This window comes from Ursus maritimus, unplaced genomic scaffold (genome assembly GCF_017311325.1).
Source record: "Ursus maritimus isolate PB19 unplaced genomic scaffold, ASM1731132v1 scaffold_10, whole genome shotgun sequence".
Taxonomy (NCBI): domain Eukaryota; kingdom Metazoa; phylum Chordata; class Mammalia; order Carnivora; family Ursidae; genus Ursus; species Ursus maritimus.
The window spans coordinates 8,641,910-8,657,163 of record NW_024423344.1 but is presented as its reverse complement, the minus strand read 5'-3'; positions in this window follow the sequence as shown (position 1 = coordinate 8,657,163).

Here is a 15,254-nt window from a genome sequence, read left to right as displayed (position 1 = left end):
CTCTGAGCCTGGAACCCAAATCGGGGCTCCATTCCAAAACCCTGAGATCATGACCTGAGCCACCCAGGTGCCCCGAAAGTGTTGTATTTTCAATTAATGATGCTGGCTCAATTAAATATACGTATGGGTATACTTAAGGAAGATTATAGGTTTAAATTTGAAAGTAAAATAAGGCTTCTTAAAAATAACATGGTAGAATATCTTGTGACCATGAAGTAGCAAAGATTTCAATGAACAGGACATAAAGACATCAACAAAAGAGAAGAGTAAAAAATGCACTAAAATTAGCAATTTAATCGTTAAAGTGAAAAGGGAGGGGTACCTGGGTGGCTCAGTCAGTTAAGCATCTGACTCTTGATCAGATAAGCATCAGGTCATGATCTCAGAGTCATGAGGTCAAGCCCCGAGTCAAGCTCCATGTTGAGCATGGAGACAGCTTAAATTCTCTCTCTCTCCCTCTCCCTCCGCCCCATTCATGTTCTCTCTCTCTCAAAAAAAAAAAAAAAAAAGTGAAAAGTGGAAGTGGGATAAAATATTTACAACACATAAAACGGGTAAAGGATTTGTAACCTAATATATAAAAAATTTCCTTGAATCTTGGGGCGCCTGGGTGGCACAGTCGTTGAGAGTCTGCCTTCAGCTCAGGGCGTGATCCCGGCGTTATGGGATTGAGCCCCACATCGGGCTCCTCCGCGATGAGCCTGCTTCTTCCTCTCCCACTCCCCCTGCTTGTGTTCCCTCTCTCGCTGGCTGTCTCTATCTCTGTTAAAAAAATTAATAAAATCTTTAAAAAAAAAATTCCCTCGAATCAATAAGAAAATAATCCAATGCAAAAATTAGTAAGAGACTTGAACAAGCACTTCTTAAAAGATGATATACAAATAATAAGTATGAAAAGATTTTCAACTATTTAATAATCAGAATGAAAATTAAAACAAAAATGAATACTACAGCATAGTTGACAAAATGGCTAAAATTTAAAAAGTGATAATACCAAATGCTGACAAAAATACGTAGTAGCCAGAATCTTTATATACTGCCATTGGGAGTTAAAATTGGTACAAGTACTTTGGGAAATGGCTGCTGCTATGAACATGGGCCTTATTTATTAAAATTAAATAAACACAAACACAGCTATTTAACTCTTATATGAATTCCCAACAGAAATGCATAATTTCTTTGCACCAAATGTGTGCCAAAAGCCATAGTCATTATTCCTAAAAATATCATTTATTATAGGTTAATATTGAAAAAAATGCTAATGCCTATAAACCATAAAAGGGATAATTATGCAATATGTTCATCCAGTAGAATACTAACAACCAATAAAAATGCATTATCGGGGCACTTGGGTGGCTTAGTCGGTTAAGCAACCAACTCTTAATTTTGGCTCAGGTCATGATCTCAGGGTCATGAGATCAAGCCCAATGTCACGCCCCACACTGGGTGTGGAGCCCGCTTAAGATTCTCTCTCTCCCTTTCCCTCCACTCCTCCCCTCCTCCACCACAGGCTATCTCTCTCTCTAAAAAAAAAAAAGCATTAACTATTGCTACATGCAGCAATATGGATGGAGCTCATAAACATAACGTCAAGAGAAAGAAACCAGGGATTACCATTCAAAAGAGTACCTTCTGTATCATTCCATTTATACACAAGTTTGGAAACAGGCACAACTAATCTGCAGTGGTAAAAGTCAGTATGGTGTCTATATTTAGGAAGGGGAGAGAAAGGCATTTGGCAGGGGACATGTAGAGGACTTGTGAGATAATAGTGATGTTTTATTTTTTGACCTGGGTAGTTGGTTATATGTGTTCACTATGTGAAAATTCATTGATCAATAACCCTTCTGAATTACCCACTTTATCTTTTTCTACATTTTTAAACTGTTTTTAGTAAATGATATAATAAACAACATTAGGAATGTAAAAAGAGCTATGACAATAGATATGGAGGAGATTGAAAGATTTTTATATGTGGTAGAAACACAGAGCATAAAATTTGCCATCTTAACCACTTGTAAATGTAGAGTTTGGTAGAGTTAAGTATATTCACCTTGTTACAAAACAAATCTCCAGACTTTTCATCTTACAGAACTGTCTAAATTCTAAACAATTCCCCTTTTCCCCTGCCCCCAGCCCCTGGTAACCACCATTCCACTGTCTGTTTCTATGAATTTGACTATTTTAGATACATCATATAAGTGGAATCATACAGCATCTGTCTTTTTGTGCCTGGCTTCTTTCACTTAGCATAATGTCCTCAAGGTTCATCCAGAATTTCTTTTCTTTTACGGCTGAATAATATTCCATTATATATACGTACCACATTTTGTTTATCTGTTCATCCATTGATGAATATGTAGATTGCTTCCACCTCCCAGCTATTGTGAATAGTGCTGCTGTGAACATAGGTGAGCAAATATCTCTTTGAAACGCACACTGCTTTTCTTTTGGATATTGGAACCAAAAGAGTTCCAATTTCTCTGTATCCTCACTGACACTTTTTTTAAATAGTAATTATCCGAGTACGTGTGAGGTGATGTCTCATTGTGGTTTTGAGATTGAAAGTATAATTTCCTAAGCTTTAAACATCTTTATGGCGTTACGATTGACATATCGTAATTCCCCCGTCTCAGTTGTACAGCTCAGTGGTTTTTAGTGTAGTCACAGATTTGTGCATCATCACCACAGTCAATTTCAGAGATTTCCATCACCTCTAAGTGAAACCCTGTGCCCTTTAGTTTTCATTCCCCTGTGTCTGCCCCAGCCTTTAACAAATAGTTTTGTACTCTCTGCCTGTATAGATTTTCTATAGATTTCCCTTTTTTGGAAATTTCAAAAGTATTTTTAAAGGGATGTTGTTTGCAATGCTGTGACAGTGAAATTAAAAACCTAGAGGAAATGGGCATTCACAGCAAAATTTAAATTTTCAAAATTGACTCAAGAAGAGGTTGAAAACCCAGAAGATCAATAGTAATAGAATTAAAACATGAATCTGAAATAGAACTTTTAAAATAGGTACCAAATCCAAATGGCTTTGCCTCTGAATTTATATAAACTTCTAAGAACAGAAAATTCTCAAGGGCTTTTCTTGATGCTAGAAAAAGAGAATATCCTGGTTCACTTTATGAAGCTAAGATAACCTTACTACCCAAATATCTCTGTAAAGATATTGCCAAAATAAATAAATAAATTTATTGGCTAACTTCACTGTGGAATAGGAACATAAATAACCTAAATAAAATATTTGCAAACTAAATCTAAAATAATTGAAAATATGAGCAAGTTGAACGTAAAAAAATAATAAATCATGACCAAGAATGGTTGTTATAGAAATGAAAGGGTTGTTCCAGATTAGGAAATCTCTTAACAGAATTAATTCTATGCACAGATCAAAAAACATTATATCAATGGATGAAAACAAGCAGTTAAAATTCCTCAGTTGTTCTCAATATAAGCTTTAAGTAAATTGGAAACAAAAGGAAATTATTTAAAGAAAATGTTATTTAAAAATTAAGCATTTATTTGAAGTCATGTTTATTAAAATACAGAAGAAGACAAGGATGCTTGCTATCACCATGGTTTGTTAATGTTTTTAGAGAGTTTTTCCTGAGAGTCAGAAAATAAAATAAAATCATGATTTCGGAAGAGACAACGCTATATTTATAAATGATGTGATTGCATGGATTGTATACATAGAAAATCTGAAAACTATACTGTCCAGTATGGTAGCCACTAACTTCGTGTATCTACTGAGCACTTGAAATGTGGCTGGTCCAAGCTGCGCTACGAGTATAAGACAGATACTGGATTTTAAAGACTTGGTGTGAACAAACAAACAAATATATATAAAACATCTAATTAATAATTTTGTATATTCCATGTTAAAATGACAATGTTTTGAATATATTGGGTTAAACAAAATATGCTATTAAAATTGTTTTCACCTGTTTTCTTTTTATTTTTATAATATGGCTACTAGGAAATTTTAAATTTTGTGTGTGGCTTGCATTACATTTCTATTGGACAGCACTGCCCTACTGGGTCTAATACCAATATAAAGTAAGAAAAAAATTTAAGGTTGCTGAATATTAGATAAATATATAAAAATAAATAACTTTTTCTCCTTAAAAACCAATTAGAAATGAAACTAAAGATATCTCTACTTATATTAGTGATGAAACTATAAACTACTTAAAAATAAATCTAACTAGAAAACTGCAGGACTTATATGAAGAAAGGTATTAGTAATTTATTGACAAGAAAAAGTATCTGAATAAACAAAGAAACAGAAATGCCTGTGTGGGAAGATGTCACATCATTAAACTCTAAATCCTTGAAAATTATATACATAAACAAAATCCTTACAAGACGATGGGCTGTTGGTGTTTGTGATATATTATTTTTGTTTGGTATCTGAAGCAAATAATTTAATAGTCATAAGAACAAATAAATATGGAAATGAGGGAAGACCTGCTTTATCAGATATTAAAACCTGTTATAAAGCTCCTGTAATTACAAGAGTACAATACTGGCATAGGAACAGATAACTAAATAGTAGAAGAAAAATACACCCAAGTTTTATGAAACATAATCTACAGCAAAAGTGTTGTTTTAGTTCTGTGAGAAAAGGAGTTTTTAAAATAACTGTTGCTGCTATACATTTCTATTTTAGAAAACAAAACAGTATATGAAAAATCCAGAAGGATCTAGTATATAAAAATGAAATCCAAATGGGATATAAAAAATAAACAAGAAAATTTAGGAGAACGCGTATATAATATTGCATCCAAAACCTTAAACAATATTGGAAACCCAGTAAGCAAAAGAGAGAAATGAGATTCAGAAAATGAAACTCAGTTGAAGAGAGAAAGAAATCCTAACATTGAATAGTGAGCATGAAAATATGATGGGCATGCCTTCCAGATTTTGAAATATTTTTTATTAAAAGCTTTAAATAATGTGCGTGGATAATTTGATTAAAAAATGAACACTAAGGGGCTCCTGGGAGGCTCAGTTGGTTAAGTGTCTGACTCTTGATCTCAGCTCAGGTCTTGATCCTGGGGTCATGGGTTCAAGCCTCGAGTTGGGCTCCACACTGAGTGTGGAGCCTACTTAAAAAAAAAAAAAATGAACACTAAGATTTAAAAAATAAGCTCTCTCTGTGTATGTGATGATGATAAAATCTTTTTTTTTTCCTTCTGTGCCTGAATTTCTATTGTGATGATGATAAAATCTTGAAGTATTAACAATTACTTCCTATTATTATCTCATCAAATTCACCAAGAATTCTCTCAAATATTATTGCCCCCATTTTCAAAAAAAAAAATGAAGCTAAGAAAGGTCAACTAAATTACCTAAGATCATACAGCTAAGTAAAGAGAGCCATGTTTCAACCTAGACCATCTAAATTTAAGAGCTATCTTTTTTTTAATACCTCCAAGTAGAATCAATGTTGTTTTTCCTTTTTCCCAAAAGCACCCCTCCCACCTAGTTCTGCTTTGCCTTCTCTCTTCTCTCCCTCCCAGGCAGGAGTAACTGTTCTCTGGACAGGTGTATAATTAGGTAATTTTTGTTTAGGCCAAATATTCATAGTGTGTTAAAGAAGGTCTAATATACTACATAAATTTGTAATCCCTCACTTAAGTTATTTACATGCTAAAAAAACAAATTAGAATTAGATCATAGTTTTGGGGCGTCTGGGTGGCACAGTGGTTAAGCGTCTGCCTTCGGCTCAGGGCGTGATCCCGGCATTATGGGATCGAGCCCCACATCAGGCTCCTCTGCTATGAGCCTGCTTCTTCCTCTCCCACTCCCCCTGCTTGTGTTCCCTCTCTCGCTGGCTGTCTCTATCTCTGTCGAATAAATAAATAAAATCTTAAAAAAAAAAAAAAAAGAATTAGATCATAGTTTTCAAAGGAAAAGAATCACCAAAGTAGAGACATAGCTGTGATAACTACTATTGGAGGAATAGTTAGTTGTGGGTTTTTATTTCCCCTTGGATTTGAATTAATCAGATGTATATGGTAAGTTTCTTCAAGGCTGTCAATTTTTTAAAAGATTTTATTTATTTATTTTTAGAGAGAGACAGAGTGTGCACGCACAAATAAATGTGAGCAGGGGGAGGGGCAGGGGGAGAGGAAGAGGGAAAGAAGCAAACTCCCCACTGAGGGTGGAGCTAGAACTGGGGCTCGATCTCACAACCCTGAGATCACGACTGGAGCTGAAATCAAGATTCAGGGGCTCAACAACAACAACAACAACAACAAAAAGAAGAAGAAAGAGAAAGAGGAGAAAAAAAGAAAAAAGAAATTTATACTAGCCAGTGGTGTCCCCAGAGCAGCAACTAAAAATCATCACCTTGAGATTTCCCCCCCAAGACTGACTAACAGGAATGTATGAGAAGGAATACCTGTTCTGCCCTCAAGGAGAGGATAAAATAATATCTATCTGAGGGCAGTTGATACCTCTCTATTTGAAAATTTAATGACTAGAGGTCAATTTACTATGAAACGAAGCTGGGCTTGCATATGGCCTGGCAAAGGCCTTGGGAGGGGCCCTAGAAATGTGTCCTCATGGTCATATTTATTTGTAAAATTTTCAAAAGTAATACACTTTAACCACAGCTAATTAAAACAGTTGTTTCTTTCCACTCAAACTTTCCCTTGTGTTGGATTATGTTTGGGATATATCTACTTAGTTGGGTTTAATGGAATATAGTTATGGGATTCATAGTCACTTCTATGCATAGGTAAGTCATTGACAGTCATCCAGGTTATGGGAATGGCTTCTAAGAGTGCTCCTACCTCCCAATGCCAACTCACCACAAAGCATAACACAAAGATCTAGGACTAAAGCCAAGTCTGTAGCCTAGTCTATAGAAAAGTCTTCCAATCAATTCTTCCAATTGATAACATGTGAAATTGTAAGCTGGAGCCTTTGGTTCTCATCAACAGCTAGTTAAAATGGAAATCCTTGCCTGTCGGTAATGTGTTCAGAAATGCAATGTATACAAGTATAAAAGAACAATTCATTTTCAAAAAATAGGAATAGCACAAAATAGAATTTGCCAGAATTCCTGTGGTTGTGGAGCAAAGCCTATAACAATATTAGAGACAGCAAATATGTCTTTGGATAAAGTTATATTTTATGCTTCTATGATTGGATTGAGTCTTAACATATCTAACACCTCTTGTTCGCACAAATTCTGGTGGTTCTAGACAAGATGGCATGCACAGCCGGCACCAAGACAGTGAAATGACCCCGAAATCTTACCACTCATATGTGAAAGAAATTTAATCAAGGTTTTCCCAGATTTGAAAACAATCCTAAAAACTGGCATGGCCTAACCAGCCATGAATTGTGATGCAGGAATTTTAACTATTAATAACAATAAAAAATGTTAATTGACCATGCTTTATGAAAGACCCAATTATCTTTCTAGTCTTTCTAGAGAATATTATTTTCTAAAAGCAATGAGAAGAGGCAATGAAACATTATGGAGCCAGAAAAGGTAGGAAAAAATTGTTATAAAGATGCACCAGGCAGTTAATTATTAATTAATTAATTAAAATAATATAAATGTAGAAATAAAAGTATTTGTCTTAATTTCGTGACATCTCTGGTATTTGTCAACTTTTAAAAATCTGTAATTCCCCCCAAAATAAATAATCCAATTAGAAATGGGCAAAAGATGTGAACAGACATTTCTCCAGCAAAAACATCCAGATGGCCAACAGACACATGAAAAGATGCTCAACATCACTCAGCATCAGGGAAATGCAAATCGAAGCCACAGTGAGATACCTCACACCCGTCAGAATGACTCAAATCAAAACCACAAAGAACAAGTGTTGGTGAGGATGTAGAGAAAAAGAAACCCTTGTGTAATGTTGGTGGGAATGCAAACTGGTGCAGCCACTGTGGAAAACAGTATGGAGGTTTCTCAAAAAGATTAAAAATAGAATTACCATATGACCCAATAATTCCATTGCTGGGTATTAACCCAAAGAAAATAAAAACACGAATTTGAAAATATATATGCACCCTGTGTTTATTGCAGCATTATTTACAATAGCCAAGAATATGGAAGCAGCCCAAGTGTCCATCAATAGATGAATAGATAAGGAATACATGCCATATATATATATATATATATATATAAAAGCAGGGGGAGGGGCTAGATAGATAGATAGATAGATATACACAATGGAGTATGACTCAGCCATAAAAAAGAATGAAATCTTGTCATTTGTGACAATATAGACGGTTCCAGAAAGTATAATGTTAAGTGAAGTAAGTCAGTCAGAGAAAGACAAATACCATATGATTTCACTCATATGTGAAATTTAAGAAACAAAACAAAGAAAAAAAGAGACAAACAAAAAAACCAGACTGTTAAATATAGAGAATAAACTGGTGGTTACCAGAAGGGAGGTGGGTGGGAGGGATGGGTAAAGTAGGTGATTAAGAGGGGTTAAGAGAACACTTATCATCATGAGCACTGAGCAATGTATAGAATTGCTTAATCACTATATTGTACACCTGCCACAATAGAACACTGTACATCGATTATACTGGAAGTAAAAAAAATAAAAATCTGTAATTTGTTATGATATGTTTTCCAATTCTTAATAAATATTTACTTTTGTGCCTAATTCTATGTTTATAAAATTGCATTCCTTTTTTAAAAAGAAGGTTTTTCAAATTATATATGATTCAAGTCCCCGCCAAACCTGGATCCTCCCTTTGGCTCTGACAGCAAGAGAAAAATACCTCAGGACCTTCAGTTTAGGATTTACTTAAAAGGTAGATACAGGTACACATGGCAGAATAAATGAATGAGTAAAATAATGAACCAGTGGAGATAGAAGCCTGCTCACTGCCATAGGCCCAAATTCAGAAGCCTATTTTCTTTTACAGGACATAAATACACTTGGGCATCGTGTGCTCCGGGCCCTCTCCGCTCCTCCTTCTGTACTATATTCCTTGGTGATCCCACCCAGCTGACTCATGGCTTAAATACCATCTGTAGACTGGAGACTTTCAAATTTATATCTCCAACCCAGACTTCTCTTCTGACCTCCAGACTGGTTTGTAAATGCTTATCTGACATTCTGACTTGAACTTTCACAGGCATTTCAAGCGTACCATGTCTAAAACTGCCATCTCGCTATTTCAACAAACTTCTCTGCCAGCCTTTCCCATTTGGTAAAGGGCACCTCCGAAGACCCAGCTTCTTAAGGCAGAAACCTGAAGGTCACCCTGAGCACCCCGCCTCCCAAACTCCCTCTACCCTGCCTTCAAGATGGAGCCACTCTCTTCTCTTCCCCTCCACTGCCACGATCCTTGCTCACATGATTGTCACTTCTCTCCTAGATGATGGTTAGCCTCCTACTTTATCTTACACAATCCATTTTCCGAAAAGCATCCAATCAACATTTTTAAAATATATATTGTCAAAGGGTACGTGCTTCCAGTTATGAGTAAGTTCTGGGAATCTAATATTCACTATGGTAACTATAGTTAACAATACTATACCACATATTTGAAAATTGCTGACCACACACAAATTCTCACCACGCACAAAAAAACCTGTCATTATGTGAGGTGATGGGTGTGTTAACTAGCCTTATTGTGGTAATCACTTCAGAGTATAGACGTGTATCAAATCATCACGCTGTATGCCTTAAGCGTACATAATGGTATATGTCAATTATATCTTAATAAGGCTGAGGAAATAAACAAATAAAACAAACTAGCTGATCAAATCACACCTCACCACACACCCCCATTAAAATCTTCATTCATTTCCCACTGAATCAATATAAATCCAAGCTCCTTGGCATGACTTTCAAAGCCCCGCATGATATGACATACCTCTCTACCTCATCTCTTACTGAGCAGCCCTCTGCTGGCTTTGAGTTTCTTGACACACCAGACTCTTCTCCACTTCAAAGTCTTTGTACACACCATTTCCTCTACATGGAGTACAGGCCCGAACCCCAACCCTAACATACACACTGTATACAAATCCTACTATAAGTCTCAGTTTAAATCTCCTCAGAGAGGCCCTTCCCGTACCACCCACTTTAAACTGCGTCCCCATTATTTAGTCTCTCATTAGCAATTGACACTTTCCCCCTTTTAGGATAGATCATAATTTGTAATTATAAGTTATTTATTTAACGTTTGTCCGTCCTACTGGCTCTAAGCTCCGTGAGAGCAAGGACTGTTTCTATTTACCTCAGCACTGGAGGCACAAAAGCTTTCAATAAATACTTGTTGATGGATGAGGAAATAATATGATGCCTAGTTAAAGTTAGAGCAAGCCGACTAAAATGATGGTACAGGATTAGAAGGAAAGAATCTCTGCTCCTATTATTTTGTGGAATGGTTTTCATGTCAATACTGTTTGGGAGGCCTCTCGATGCCAAATATTTGCCTTTCCTCAGACTAATAATATGGACTATTGGTTGAATTCTAGAACTTTTTAAAGTTAGAAACATTTTTAGAACGGAAGTAGCCTTATGGCTGAAGAAACAGAGAAGCTGTGGGCTACCAAGGTTTACAGTGTGAGGGGCACAGGCAGGATGGGACACCAGATCTTCTAATAACTGCCATGTAGGGATTTTTTTTTTTTTCTAGAAGGTAGCGATGAGCTGCAAGAGAGGGGAGGGAGCATGGAATTATAAATGCTAAGTAAACTGATCAAAATATTTTAGGATCCTTGCAATTTTTACCCCTACAATATTTCACACCATATTCAAGTCTGTTTAGTTACACTGGCTTTTCAGAGAAAGAACTTTTCAGATATTATTCAGTAATAATTGAATATTTTATTATTTTAAAACCACCTGTAGGAATATATAACAACTTCACATATTTTAGAACATTTCTATATTCAAAAATTACTATGTGGATTGGATAATTATAGTCCATCAAATACAAAGGAAGATACACTGTTATTTTACAGTATACCAGGAAAAAAATGTCTTCTTACCAATGAGAATTCTTATTTTATATTTATTGAAAGAGCTGTGGTAGACTTTAGACGTAGGGTTTTTTTTAAAAATTACGTACACTCTTGGCATCCATAAAAGGAAAATATAAGCAAAATTAATTGGCTAATTTCTCCTCAAATTTCTACACTTTCAGAGCCCAGCTCTTCTGAATCACTTTCTGACTAAGAGTTGTTGATGTCTGTGGTTTTTCCACATAGCGCCTCTACAAAAAAAAACAAAAAACAAACTCTGGGAATTTAGATTTTTAAAAGAAAAATATTTTCTCTGCTTATTTAATGTGAACTCCAACCAATAAATCAACAAACATTGTTCTCAGAGAGTAAATAGATTACCTGCTGACAGCTGGAAAATGTATCTGTCTAGCTAAACAAAATTAGAAAGTCAAAGACGAAAACTGCATTAATTCTCAGATAAGTGACTAGGGAGTAGATGGGAAGTTTCTATCACTGTGGAGGAGACAGTTTGGAGCTGGTGATGATAGTATGACATGTATGTATACCCTCAACTTTCAGGGTCAGCTCAGCTCTAGACGGTTGATTTTTAATTGGAAGGAAGGAAGGGAGGGAGGGAGGGTGGGAGGAAGGAAGAAAGGAAGGAAGGTTAGTTTTAATCTGTAGAAAAGAAGGAGGAAGGAGGGAGAGAAGGAAGAGAGAAGGGAGGAAGGGAGGCAGGTGGGTTAGGAGGGAAGGAACGACAGAAAGGAGGGAGGGAGGGAGGGGAGGAAAGAAAGGGAAAAGAAGAACGGAAGAATGAAGGAAGAAGATCGAGAGAGATCAAAGACTCACTACAGTTCTAAGCCTTTATTCCTGTGCTTTGATTTGGAAACCCAGCCTAAGCTTAGGATCCTATCAATACTTGTGTAGTCCCTTTCCCCTATTACAAAAGCACAGAAATAGCTTTAACTTCAGGAAAGCAATTTAATGATAAGGTGAACGTTCTGTATTTCCTTATTGTACCTCTCTGTTAAATATCCAGAAATAACACCTGTTTACTATCAGTCTTTTGCAGTCTTTCAAGGTGTATAACTGCACCCCAATCTAAAATGTAAACTTCTAATTTATATCACTGGAATCATGGAAGATTGAATGTATGGGTGTGGGGGTGAGGAATCTGTGTTGTTTTAGAAATAGGCAAAATCAATGTAGCAATGTTGTGATATGAAGGTAATATTGGTTGAAATGTCCTTGAAAAGTTACTCACCTTTTTAACTCATTTTTTTTCCATTTCAACTCTTAAAATGAGTTTATTCCATTCATGATTCATTAACCATTCTGATTTTCATCCCCATATTTATTAGTGGAGAATTTTAAATCCCCAAATTATCGTGTGGGTGAAAAACACAAATAAATGAGTGTTTTCAAAGATTTCACACATGTAGAGGGATTCCCTGATAACTCAGAGTCCGAGCTGCTCTGTGTAGAGAGAGCATGCTGTCAGTCTTCAGGGTATGGGTACAAGACAGACCACCTAATCCTAAAGATACTCTGGTGGCTACTAACAGATAATCATTACTAACATTTCTTTTTCTGGCGGCCTTTTGGTTTAATTCATGGCTAATTTTTTTTTAAGTGATCTCTAGGCCCAACATGGGGCTCGAGTTCATGACCCCGGGATCAAGAGTCGCATGCTCTACGGACTGAGCCAGCCAGGCATCCCAACCCACAGCTAATTTAATTGGTGAAATAATGTTGCAAAATTAATTCATCCATCCACCATGTATTGAATTCTGGCACTGGACGGGAGCTGCACTGTGCGGCACAGTAGCCACAGCCATGTGTCGCGATCAAGCACCTGAGAGATAGCTAGGGCTGCGTTTTCAGCTTATTTTTAATTACTTAAAATCTAAGCACTGACTCTCAAATCAGTTATTGGAAAACTTTTAAGTATGTTTGGAATGATTTGGGTATGCAAATCTACCTTTTCAACCCTAAGTTTTCTGAAATGCAAATAGGGTACAAGCATTTACAGTAAAAATTTAGCATCCCTATTGAGATGTACCCTAAGTACAAAACACACTGGATTTTGAAGACACAGTACAAAAAAGACTAAAATATTCTGTAATATTTTAATATTCATTACATTCTGAAATGGTAACTTTTTTTCTATTTGGAGTTAAATAAAATATATTATTAAAATTAATTTCCCCTGTTTTGTTTTATCTTTTAAAAACGTGGCTACTAGAAAATTTCAAATCTCGTATGTGGCTTGCATTATATTTCTAGTGGACAGCTCTGTCCTATGGACTAGAGGTAGAGTCGAAAATGATTTCGTCTACCCCTTGGGTTCAAGAAGCCTATGACTTCGGGGTGCCTGGGTGGCGCAGTCCTTAAGCGTCTGCCTTTGGCTCAGGGCGTGATCCCGGCATTGTGGGATCGAGCCCCACATCAGGCTCCTCCGCTGAGAGCCTGCTTCTTCCTCTCCCACTCCCCCTGCTGTGTTCCCTCTCTCGCTGGCTGTCTCTCTGTCACATAAATAAATTAATTAAAAAAAAAAAAAAGAAGCCTATGACCTCAATTTCAATTAGTCTGAGCCGCTTGCTCTTACCATCTCCTTTGGCACCGGTTACACCACACATCCCAGCCAATGCACAATTATGTGCCGTTGGGCCTAAACGTCCAAGTGTGGATGAATCAACACACATGCATTTCTCCTACTAAAAAATGTCAACCCGGAGGAAGTTTTGTATGGATGATAGAGTAAAAAATACAATTTTTACATATGATTACTAGTCAATTCTCATCTTTCTTTATATTCAACACATTCTAATGTCTCCTCCTTTCATAGAATTTCATGATTTCCTCCTTGACCAAATTTCCATACATTCCCCAATTCATTTATTAAGGTTCGAATATAGGCTAAACAAAGGAGAGTACATTCGTTATCTGTTGCTGCTTAACAGATTACCCCAAAATTCAGCAGCTTAAAACAACGAGCAATTGTTATCTCACAGTTTCTGTGAGTCAGGAATCTGGACACAGCTCACCTGCGTTCCTCTGGCTCAGTCTCCCACGCGCTGTCATCAAAGCGAGGGCTGCAAACATCTCAAGGCTTGACTGGGAGGATCACCTTCCCTAAACTCATTATTGTGGCTGATCTTGGGCCTCGTAGCCTCACTGGCTGTTGGCCAGAGACATTAGATTTTTTGCCACGAGGACCTGTCCACAAGGGAACTCACAGGATGGCAGGGGGCTTCCCTTAGAGCGAGTGAGCGAGAGAAGATTGAGAACAAGCAAGATGGAGGCTTTAATCTTTTTATGACCTAATCTTGAAAATGATGTCCTATCATTTTTGCCATTTTCTATGTGTGAGAAGGGAGTCATTAGATCCAGGCTACACTCAGGGTAGGTCATAACATAAAAGCATGAATACCAGCAGGTAGGATCCTCAGACCATCTTAAAGTATAACCAAAATCGGTTAATGGGTCCTTGAATAATTGAGACTGACTCGAGCAGACAAAGTCTTTAAAATGACTCTTTAAATTGTTACCAATAAATCTAGAAATGTAATCAAATGTTTTTGAAATATACATATACTAGTCCTAACTGAAGATATACTGTTTGCTGGAATGCTAGGATTTTTAGGATTTTGTTCATGATTTATGAGGGAAACCCACCACCCCAAAATATGAAATATAGCCCATCCCCTAAAATCATAGTAGCATCATTAAAATTCTCAGAAGCTTGTATTTTCAAAAATCCATAATCAGAAGTGCTCAGGTTTGGTTTTGTTCATAGGCAGGTCATGGTTAAGTCCTCTTAAAGACTTTTCCCTGGTACTGGGGAGGTTGAAGTATTCCTGATGCTTTTCTGTGGCACGAGCACGTGGGCTGCTCTGAGTGCGGCACTCAATTCCCATTTCAAATTAAAGCCCTCATATGAAATGGATTCCCCTCCTGTCATTTACCTAACCTCCACTGTGACCTGACTCATCCACTGATCTCTGCCTACAAGGCCATCGCATAGCCATCATCCTGATTGATAACAGATCCGTTCTATTTCTTTCCATTAAACCACATTTTCCCTCTCCTTAAAAAAAAAAAAAATCAGCTGAAGCTCACCTTCCAGACAAACCTCAGCAGAGTTTTCATCACAACTTAATTAGACTTGAATTAAGGTACAGACCATGGAGGGGTGGGAAGTTGCTGTTCGACCAGTGTACTGACATTTACAATTTCAGAGGTACAAGATTTTCAAGGTGTAACCATGGAAATGGGCAAATTGTGATCAAAG